Raw genomic sequence first — 11,282 nt, 5'->3', positions numbered from 1 at the left:
TCCTGCTGTTATCTGCCCATTTAAATCTAGTGTGGAGTGAGGGAATAAACTATACTCTTCCTACTGACAGTCCATCAGGAGAGTAGAAAGTAGTTCAATATAGGAGTTGAAGTCTCCTATTTTTGGAGTCCTTTTTCACTCAAAGCTTCTAGCTGCAACACCTGCAGAGACAAGACAACTATGATTGAGATTGATGTAGAAAGGGCCTGGCACACATTCTTTTTCGGACATCCTCCTTTTGGGCAAGTTGGTCATGTGGGAAAAACTTGTTTTCTCTGCCAAGAAATGATTCTCTGGATCAGAAAACTACACATCATGACGTGAGAAATTAGAAAAACTAAAGCCAAAACAGATTTGTCAGATCATCTGCATCTGGTCTTTCCCATGAATTAACAATCTGACTGGGTCTCCTAGACTTATTTCAACTCCTGTGCTTTTATTTTGATTTCACGCGCTTAAAAGATAGTACCTCTCTTGGCAAAATTATGGACAACTAATTGACCATACTTTCAGGAAGTATTTTCTATTTTTTAAGATCATATTAAATAATCCCCTAAAATGTGAGCTCCTAGTGTGAGCAAAGAATAACTGTGGGTACCTGTAAGGGACAGTCACTTTGACTGGTTATGATTTCTGAATATAGACACTGCTTTAGTCATTACTGTGGAGCCCCATGAAACAACTGTTGGGGAAAACTTTAAACACACACACACTTGGCACACTGACCTGGCATTAAACTAAATTACAGGTACGGTGGTGACATATGTAAATGAATCTGCCGGTACAAGTTACCGAATGTTATGTGCCATGCACAATAATAGGCGATGCATTATTCAAGTTTTGTACTAATTAAAGAACTACTTTGTTGCTAAGAATCAGTGTATTAAAAACATACGTTCTTATTAACTGCGTTCCCAAGAGTTAGAAAGATGAGAGGTGGATCTCAGGTTTCAGGGACCTATTATTAGGTTCTCAAAGTATTTTCTTAATCGCATGCATTTTTTAAAGAGAAAGCTCTGAGTCCACATCCCATAAACAAGGTCTGATTGTGGGGTTTTAAATGGCTATCTTGGGGTTTTCTTCTTTCTGCGTTGTTTTTTCTTCTCACTCCACCAAATTTCACTTCTTGGAATCAGGACCTGAACCAAAATTAAACATCACAAAGAAATTTGCTCAGTAAAACAGGACTTTTATTGACTGAAAAGCATTTTTACCAGTGTAATCTGCAGTTTTGTAGGTCCTTGTGGAAAATCCCTTCTGATTGAGAGGCACTTAAAGACTTAACTATGCACATTGCCCATGAAGCTTTCAAAAGTTGAAGAAAAGGGGACAGAGGTGGCAAAACTGGTACGTCTGACATCTCCCCACCCCACCCCGCCAGTCTGTAGTCACCAACAGAACAAAAAGACTGCTTTTATGGATCACCCTGCAATGTGGCCCCATCCTGTCGCCTGGCCGGGAGATCTTAGGGCCTGTTCTGGGCCCAGCAGTGAAACACTGACAGGTCGGAACAGCTGAACCAGCTCTGCTCTGAGGACCCCTCCCCAGACTCTCTCTCCACCTTGTTTCCTCCTAGTCTCTCCATCTTCTCAGTCCTCCCCAGCTTTCAACCTCTCCCCCAATTCTTCTCTTTACCACATTTTTTATATCTCAAGACTCATTTATTTGAATAACTTCTTCATCAGAGGTTCCACAGGAGCCCACTGTTCCACAGGGCTCTTTCCTTTCTCTCAACCTGAATGGCTGAAGCTCAAAAGCCCCCTTGTCCATGTCCCTGACGCACATTATCCCCTTAATGCAGACCTCTGGACCTTCCCTTTCTCTTGGTTTCTGGCTTACGCATGCGAGTGATTTGTCTAAATAAGAGTGGATTCAACTTTACCCTTTCTCATTTGCACCTTGGTAGGCTTTCTTGAGTGAGTGAGAATGAGGTGAAATTACAATTAATTTGCCAGAAATTATAGAGTCCCATGATAGCATAGACCATATGAATATTCTCAACCATGTGTGCACAGTGGAAAAATTTTGAGAGCCATTGGTGAGGCATGTTATACTGGCCTAGTTTTACTAAATCTGCTCTATATTTTAAATTCTGTGCTCTCACATAGGCAGTTTTCCTAGTCTTCTGTTTTAAGACTCTTCTTGGTTCCTCTGAGGCTGCATATGGTCTTCAGTCAAATGACCTCTAATTTCCTTCTTGCTAAAACAGAAGAAAACCAAACACACCACCCAGTCAACCCCATCACTCTCTTTTCAATTAATCCATTTCTTCTCTTGCTCACCCCAATTTACTCTCTTCCTTTGAACCCCTCAAATCTTCATCCTGTCCTATCAATCTTTTAAAACTACTTAGAGATCTCCAACAGTCTCATACCTGCAACCCTTCAGTGCACAGGCTGAGGCTCTAACCACTGCGAGCACAGCAGGAGGGCCAACAGTCTCAAACCAAATTCTCCATTTCTCTCTGCCTTTTTCTGCTCTCTTCATCACCATCCCGAGAGATTAGCGAATTCCATAAATATGGATTGGCACTGTCTAGCAGTAAAAGCTACTTTAGACATTGTTGCCTGCTCTCTGCCTACTTTTGTTTCCCTGGCATCAACTCATGCTCAGTTTTTTTCCCCTAGAGCACCTTCTGCCTCTATGCTCATCCATTGTAGTGGGTGGATATCCAGCCCACAGGCCATATAAGGCCTGTGAAATCATTTGGGCTGGCTCTGCCAAGGCATTAAGGGTGAGTTAATTAAATGTTTGACCAAATATAGCTGGCTAATTTTTACGTTGATAATTTTGTGTTTTCTTTTTTGTTTTTGTTTTTTAAATATGATTTTTTAATTGTTTTCAGAGAGAGGAAGGGAGAGGGAGAAAGAGATAGAAATATCAATGATGAAAATCATTGACTGGCTGCCTCCTGTACTCCCCCTACTAGGGATCAAGCCCATAACCCAGGCATGTGTCCTGACCGGGAATCGAACCATGGCCTCCTGGTTCATGTGTCAACGCTCAACCACTGGGCGATACCAGCCAGGCAAGTTGATAATTTTGTATGGATGGAGAAAAATCTTATAAATATCCAAATGACCCTTGGCAAAAAAAAAGGTTTCCCACCCCTGCTTCCTCCCTGAGTGCTCCTTCTCACTCTGTTCCTGATTCTATTCCCGCCTTCCTGGACTTTGTCAAGAGTTGTTCATTCCCAGGTCACTTTTCTTTTTTTAACTCTCTTTTCTTCACTTGCAGGATCTGCTTCATGTATCCCTCTACCCCAAAACTTTTTCCTCTCTACTCTTACGTAGAATCCAACGTGGAAAAAAACATGCTAACTCCAGACTTATCAACAACTAGAACAACAAATGACAAAACAAAACAACTTTTTTTCCTTCAGAAAAGTCCTTTCTGAACAGCTTCCTCAATATAGTTGGCAACAAAATTATTATGCTTATTTTTTTCTTTAAATTGTAACTTTTAGTAAGTTGTGAGGCAAAACAATTTTCCCCGTAGCCTCACCACCTATGTCTTCCAGAGCATCATTTTACAAATCTGTTCTTCTCCTGAGCTGACTTACTGATTTGGCAATGGTTGGAGGACCAATGACTGCTTTCAACACTCACTTGGGTTTATTCTTCTAACAGTATTTATTCAGTCATGAATTAATGTACATTCCAAAGCTAGTTGTTGATTTTTCACATAAACAGCATCCTCCTGCTAATAATTATAACCTACAAATCCCCAAGTAGTATAAGCTCCGATTAGGGTATTTGATTACCTTATTAAAATAATGACACCTAGAATTTTTTAGAAAAGATTTTTTTAATTTTATATAAATAATACTTTCTATGATCAGGTTTTAAATTCCCCCAGCAAAAACCTTGAGCCGACTACCAAATAACATGCTTTATTTTTGGTCAGACTTACTAGCATCTAGATTGTAAAACTTAAGTCCACAGCTAGCACTTAATTTTTAAAAAACGAATATCTTAAAGACTTCTGGAAATCAACATGTACTAAACTTATTTTTTCCTAAACTTTATCTAATTCTATAACCATTTCTATGAAAATTCTCCCCAAATCTTTACCCTCAACCTTATGTTCTTCCTGAGCCACAGATGGCAATGCCAGCTGCCTGCTGTCCATCTTCACCTAAAACTACCCTTATCAACAATGGATCCAAAATGAAGTTCTCTTCCCAATTTGCTGCCCATTAGAACTGCATCCTACAAGAACTCCAAGCATAGTTTGAGCAAATGCTATGGAGGCTCCAAGGATGGAGGCACATATGCCATCTGAGATGGTGAAGGAAGACTGCACCTGGAGGTGTTTATTGAAAGATGAACAGAAATTCTCCAGGAGATCATTTCAGGCATCAAAAAAGAATATGATCAAGGTAGAATCACAAGGCCCAAACAGCCCCAGGCTCACTTCCATTCCCACTGTTAATACTCTAATTCTGGTCTCCATCGAAGCTTCTCTAGCCTTTCTACTGGTCTTCTCAGCTCCAGTATCTTTTATCTCCAACCCGCCCCCAAGAAGACTTATCTTCAAACATTCTCTACCAAGGCTATGTGTTACAGACAAACTTAAATACTCTCCAACATATTGTCTCTCTACTTGGAAAGCTCTTTATTCCCTCTCTGCCTACCGAAGTTCTACTCACCATTCACCTCTTTAGAGCCTTCCTGAATCCTCAGATAAAATTAATGATACTTTCTTTTAAACTATCATATCATATAGCACTTGTCACAGCCATACCTATAATAGACTTACTTGTCCATCTTCCCCATCAGATTATAAACTCTTTCAGAACAGAGATTATACCATCTTACTTATCTGTGCCGCTCTGCTATTGCCTAACACAGTGCTTTGTGGCAGGTTCTTCATTATTAGCTATTGAATTGAATTGAATAAATGGTTACTGAATGAAAAAAGGTACACATAATTTTATCTACATAATTATAGCTAAGCTGATACAGGTGGGTACTATGCAATTCTTTTGCTCTCCAAGTCTCAACTTGCTGTTGAATCTTTTTGTAGATTTCCTGACATATTATTTTTTCTATTACTAGGATTTAGTGGTGTAAAAATATGATCTAACAATTTGACTTACTGTAAAAGTAGTTCCTTATTTTTGTAATCTGTGTACAGTAAAGATTGTAGTTGTACCTTAGTCTTCCATTTTAACAAGCAAAGCAATTTCAGTTTTAGGTTAGGTTTTTCCTTTTCCCCCCTTGATGTCAGGCCTTTAAACTCAAAAGGAACAATTTTATTCCTACACTAGAGGCCCGGTGCATGAAATTTGTGCAGCAGGGGGAGGGAGGGGAGATCCCCTCAGCCCAGCCTGCACCCTCTCCAATCCAGGATCCCTCGAGGGATGTCCGACTGCCGGTTTAGGACCGATCCTGGGAATCGGACCTAAACCGGCAGTCAGACATTCCGCTCACAATCTGGAACTGCTGGCTCCTAACTGCTCACCTGCCTGCCTGATTGCCCCTAACTGCCCCTCTTCCCCCCACCCCCACCAGCCTGGTATCCCCCAACTCCTACCTGCCTGATCACCCCTAACTGCCCCTCCTGCGGCCTGGTCATCCCCAACTGCCCCCCCCCCTGCCAGCCTGGTTGCCCCACCCAGCCTGCTGTTCGGTCATCCATCTGGTTGTTTCAGTCATGAAGACCCCTTGCTTTTTATATATTAGGATAAGGTGATAAAAATTACACTACAGATGAATCTTGTGCTGCACTTATTTTATGTCCCACACTAAAATATATTTTCAATAATCTCTGCTTGTAAAGTGAATGATCTTGTACAGATGGTCATATCTTACACTAAGTCTTCAACAACTTAAAACACTTCTTCAATGAATAGAGCCAAAATAAAAATGTTTATATGTGGCTATAGCCAATTGGAAATAAATAAAATATTGGGGAAGTTTGATTTACTGGGCCTATTTTCAGGGTAGAGATTGTGGCAACCTGAACTTCTCAGCTCTTCCAATTATGGAACATCTTAATGGGATGGGGCCACTTAAGCCAATAGAAAATTTTCAGTCTCTGACTCTCTGACTTTAGCCTTACAGGTAAATCCTATGATATCCCTGAGATACATACATCACAATTTTACTTAAATCAGCCCTATGACTACGTGAAGACCTGAAGTTGACATTTATCTTCATGCTTTATTTTATAGTAAATGTTTTTTTTGTATTTTAAAACAAATCATATACAACTTCAAACAAAAATGTAAAAAAATTAATAAGCAAGTCTTCCTTAACTATATATTGATTGAAAATGGTCTTTAATTTGGAAATTCTTTCTCTGTTTCAAAGATTTAAGAGAGTCCTTTTGCTCATTGAATTATGTCAAGAACCAATGATCAAAATGCCTGGCAAATTAACCTTAAAATTTAATAGGTTCAAGTGAAGAGTTATACTATAGGCTTTTAAAATATAATTCATATGCTTCAATCACAAATCTGATTTTAATAAAATATATAGGTCACTAATAACCCAACCCTATTTATCTGACATAATTCTCAACCCATTCTGCTTAAAATATAGAATTTTTTCATTTACAAATAAAAGTAAATTTGCCATTAAAAACAAGTCTCTTCAATTGTAGATAGAATGCAAGTTTCTGGTTTCTCAAACGATGTATTAAATTTGAAAAGCTTATCTTTTTGGTAAAAGTAAACATTACCAGTGTCTTATAGAGCACTAGAGGTCTGCCCAGAGAACAGGCTACAGAGGACAGCAAGAGCCCAGCCACGACTAGTGGGGGCAAGAGCAAACAGCGTCCAGAGAGGACGGGGGAGGCTGGCAGCAAGCACGCCCTCCTCTGCAGGCGAGAGGCGTCCGCAGCACCTGCCCCTCTGCTGGGAGGAGCTCCATCTTCGTTGGGGAGACCCCGGGGCAGCCCCCCGCCCTCCATGAAGAGTGGCCGTCTCCACGTCCAGCTTCAGAGCGGGCGGGGGCCCAGTCCTGCCAGCAGGGCCGAAGCCCTAGGTCCTGGGGAGGCTGCACATCTCGCAGTGGCCGGTGCCGGGCTGGTTCATGAAGGTGCAGTGCTCACAGGCCCACAAGGTGGCCGTGGCGGCATGCGAGGAGCCCCCGATGGCTCCGTACTCCTGGAGGCCCGGAAGCTGCACCCCAACGGTGCTGCAGAGCTGCTCGATGGTGGCCCACTGCTCCGACTTCTTCCAGGTCTGGGCGAGCTCCTCGTTCCGGGACCGCACGGCCTCCAGCAGCAAGCTGATGCTGTCCTGCAGAGGCATGACTTCATTGGTGACCAGGAAGAGCAGGAGGTGGAAATCTGAGATGATGTCCAAGAACATGGCGGAGGTATTCTGCGACAGGTAGGTGGCCAAACTATGGAAGTCCTGTGTTTCCCCTAACACGTCCCGGTTTTCAATAGGAAACGGATTTTGTGAAATAGAAAAAGTATAAACTGGATCCTTGGGGAAAGTTGTCGTGATATCTATGATCAGATACTCCACGGGCAGCAGACGGGCCAGCTGGGTGATCTCGTTGCCAAACTTGTCTATGTCCTTATAAAACACATCAGGCACGTACTGCTCACTGCTGGACTCCTTGACGTAGCCGAGCTCGGGTGCGTCCTTGCAGGGCAGCAGGCACTCGTCCCGCACCAGCGCCATGCACTGGTTGGACACCTGGTACCCTTCAAAGTGGAACGATTTTGGACCTTCAAGCACAAAGACTGATTAGATGACAGGTTTCTTGAAATGTAGTCCATGCTCTTAAACCGCTATTGATCTAAATTCTGCCTTCTCTTTTATTTTTCTTTCTTCATTTATCCCAGGGTACTTCTCTCTTCTCATTCATTATTAGTAAGGGTTATGTCACCTGCTATGCTTTTGAAGCCTCACCATTCTGAAATGTCACATGTAATAGTATTTATTTTGGCTTGAGAGCCGTTTCCCTTCACAATGGCCTGTCCTACTCTGTAACATTTTGTTCAGTTGGTTGGGTTGTCAACGGAGCATGTTTGATGATAAAATGCTGCTATATTGCTTCTTTATATGTTGTCATGTCATTTTCTAATTGGGTGGCTTGAAAAGAACAATTTATTATTCGCTGGATCACTTCCACTGCCTTTTTCAATGTATTTTCTGGACAATCCTACTGGTTGTTGACTGATGTCAAAACCCTCTACACTGTTATATCCTACTGTGTTTGTTGCTTTTTAATTTTTCATAGTTCCACTTGATCAGCAAATGCCAATTTTCCTCCCTTCACAGTTCATCACCAAAAACAATCTTGTTCCCTAGTACCACATTACCTTGAATTTGCCATTACTTGCATTAATTTATTTAAAAATTCTATGATAAGGCACCAATGTCTTTATGAATTATAATAGGTTATTATAGTTCTTTAGTTGACCATGCCATGGCTCACCCCAAAATATTGGACATGACATTTGTTGTTCTTTTACTATTTTTTCAGTTATTGTTATTATTATTTTAACCTTTTATTGTTGACACTATTGCGGATGTCCCCATTCCCCATTTTTGCCCCCCACCCCCAGTCTCCCTCTACCATCTGGTCAGCACTACACTGTTGTCTATGTCTATGGCCTATGGGTATATGTTCTTTGGCTAATTCCTTCACCTTCTTCCATCCAGTTCCGCCACTTCCCCCTCCCCTCTGACAGCTGTCAGTCTGTTCCATGTATCCATGCCTCTGTATTTTTATTATTCTAAAGATAGCCCAAATACCGATTCTTTTCTAGAAGAACTTCCCTCCTTTTTCTTTTATTGGTTCCTGTTTTCTCAGTTCCCAATTTGGAGACAATTTTAAATTTCATTTTCAAATTTCATTTCTCCGAGATCAAAGTCCCAGTTCAAAATACCTGTTTTTATGTCAATTGTATTTTCCTTCCTTCTTATCTAGTAGGTAAGTTCCTTGCCTTCTTTCCAGTCTATCATATTCCTGTCTAAGAAATTACTTCTTTGTTAATCCCTGCCTCTCCAGCGCACTTATGTTTCCCTATTGCATTGTTCTGTCTCTTTTGCCTTCCAAAGGGCATCTTAAAAACCCATCTGCTTTCCTGATGCTTTTAATCCATTTCTTTTGATTGCCAAACTTCCCACCTGCTGCCTTCTGCCCCTCCTGCTGCCTTCTCTTCTCACCCTGGTCTCTCTTCAACCCACTGTATTTCTGAAATAACCTATTCAAAGGTTAAAAATGCCCTCCTTCCCAGTTAGTCCAGGGGCCTTGGCATATTCCTTAGATGCCGTGTAGTCTGTCTACACATTAGATCCTGTACTTGCCACCAGAAGTTCCTTTCTCTGCATTTTGTTACATCCCTTGGCTTCTCCTTCTACCCTGCCAGTCCTTTACCTGCCTTCTTGCCAGGCCCCTCTATCCATTTTCACTCCTCAAAGTATGAGGTTCTCCCAGGTGTAGCGTCTGCTCTCTGAGCCTCTCTAACTGCACCTGAGCAATTTCATTTTGCAGCCTACCTGCAAAATAGCATATCCAACACTAACCCCACTCTACCCTCTGAAAACTGGCTACCCCTCTGCACTTCTCTGTTAATACATCACCATTACCTAAGTCAAAGGATCTCAACATTTCAGAATTACCTGTAGATCTCCTCTAACCTTTACCCCTTTACCATTATTCAATTAGTCATAAAGTCCTATTTTTCTTCTACACAAAATCTCTTAAATCTAACTTCCTATTGTTGTTGTTGCTGTTCTTATTCCCATTATCACCATTATAATTTGGACATTTAAGTGCTTGTGCTAGATTTATTGCAATATCTTCCTGAACACTGTCCTTGCCCGTAACTCCATCCCCCTCCCTAGTCTACCTTTTACATTATTATCCTACCATGTTTTCTTATGGCAGTTTTTTATTATGTCACTGTCCACATCAAATACCACCTCTGGTTACCTATCGACACATATATTTCACTTTCCTTAGTTTGCCATTTACTAAACAACACTTTACTAAGCACTTCGTTTATGCATTATGTCTGTTAATACACACACACACATACACACACACATACACACCTCTAAGAAATAATTATTATTAGCTACATTTTATATATGAAGAATCTGAGGATTAGAAAGATGCTTTCTTGCCCAAAGAAAATTAATAAGTAGGTAACTATTTTAGGATGCAAACCCAAGGCTCAAAGGTGGCTCTTAATACTCGGGACATATTGTAATTATCCTTAGACACCAACCTACTTTTCAGACTGCAATTTTCCATTTTTCCCTTTCTTCAAAAGCATAACTCATATGTCCTTATCTTTGCACTCTCTCCTTCTTCCTTTCCATTTATACAAATTCTACTGGGTGCCCTGGCCAGTGTGGCTCAGTTGGTTGGGTGTTGTCCTGTGCACCAAAAGGTTGCCAGTTCAATTCCCAGTCAGGACACATGCCCCAGTTGCAGGCTTGATCCCCGGTGGGGAGAGTGCAGGAGGCAGTAGATCAATGTTCCTTCTCACATTGATGTTTCTCTCTCTCTCTCTCTCTCTCTCTCTCTCTCTCCCTCCCTCCCACTCTTTCTAAAAATCAATAAAAATATATTATTTAAAAATTCTACTGGGCCCTAGCTGGTTTGGCTCAGTGGATAGAGCATTGGCCTGTGGCCTGGAGGGTCCTGGATTCTATTCTGTCAAGGGCACATGCTTAGGTTCGATCCCTAGTAGTAGGCAGGAGGCAGCCAATCAATGATTCTCTCTCATCATTGATGTTTCTATCTCTCTCCCTCTCCCTTCCTCTATGAAATCAATAAAAATATATTTTTTAAAAATTCTACTAGGAGCCACTTGAGCCCAAATACTAGTAAATTTCTTTTTCCCTTGGACATTTACTGCCACCATTATTCATTTGGTTCCCAACCATATGGTGCTTGTTAGTGTGTCTTGTATATTGTCTTTATTGATATTCCACCCTAGTTAATCAAATACTGTATATTGTCTCATCAACTGCATTGTAACTAAAGGAGCTTTTCTTCTGTTTTTTGAACCCATCTCTCAATTTCTCACCCTAACTCAATAATTTTCTCTCAGCACATGATTATTGCATGGGTGAAGATATGATTTTGTCTAATGTATACTTTATGTATAGCAATGTATTTTTTCCCTTAAAATTTTATGGTTACTTTTGTGATTTATCCACAGGCATTTATGCATCTCAATAGGCATTTGTGGTAAATAATCTAGCTTTTGATGATGTTTGCATTTCTTTATTTTTTTCTAGCTTTATTGCAGTATAAATAAAAATTGTATATATGTAAGATGTACAATGTGATGTTTTG

This window comes from Myotis brandtii, unplaced genomic scaffold (assembly GCF_000412655.1).
Source record: "Myotis brandtii unplaced genomic scaffold, ASM41265v1 scaffold92, whole genome shotgun sequence".
Lineage (NCBI taxonomy): Eukaryota > Metazoa > Chordata > Mammalia > Chiroptera > Vespertilionidae > Myotis > Myotis brandtii.
The sequence above is the reverse complement of the archived record's forward strand: the minus strand, read 5'-3'. Positions refer to the sequence as shown.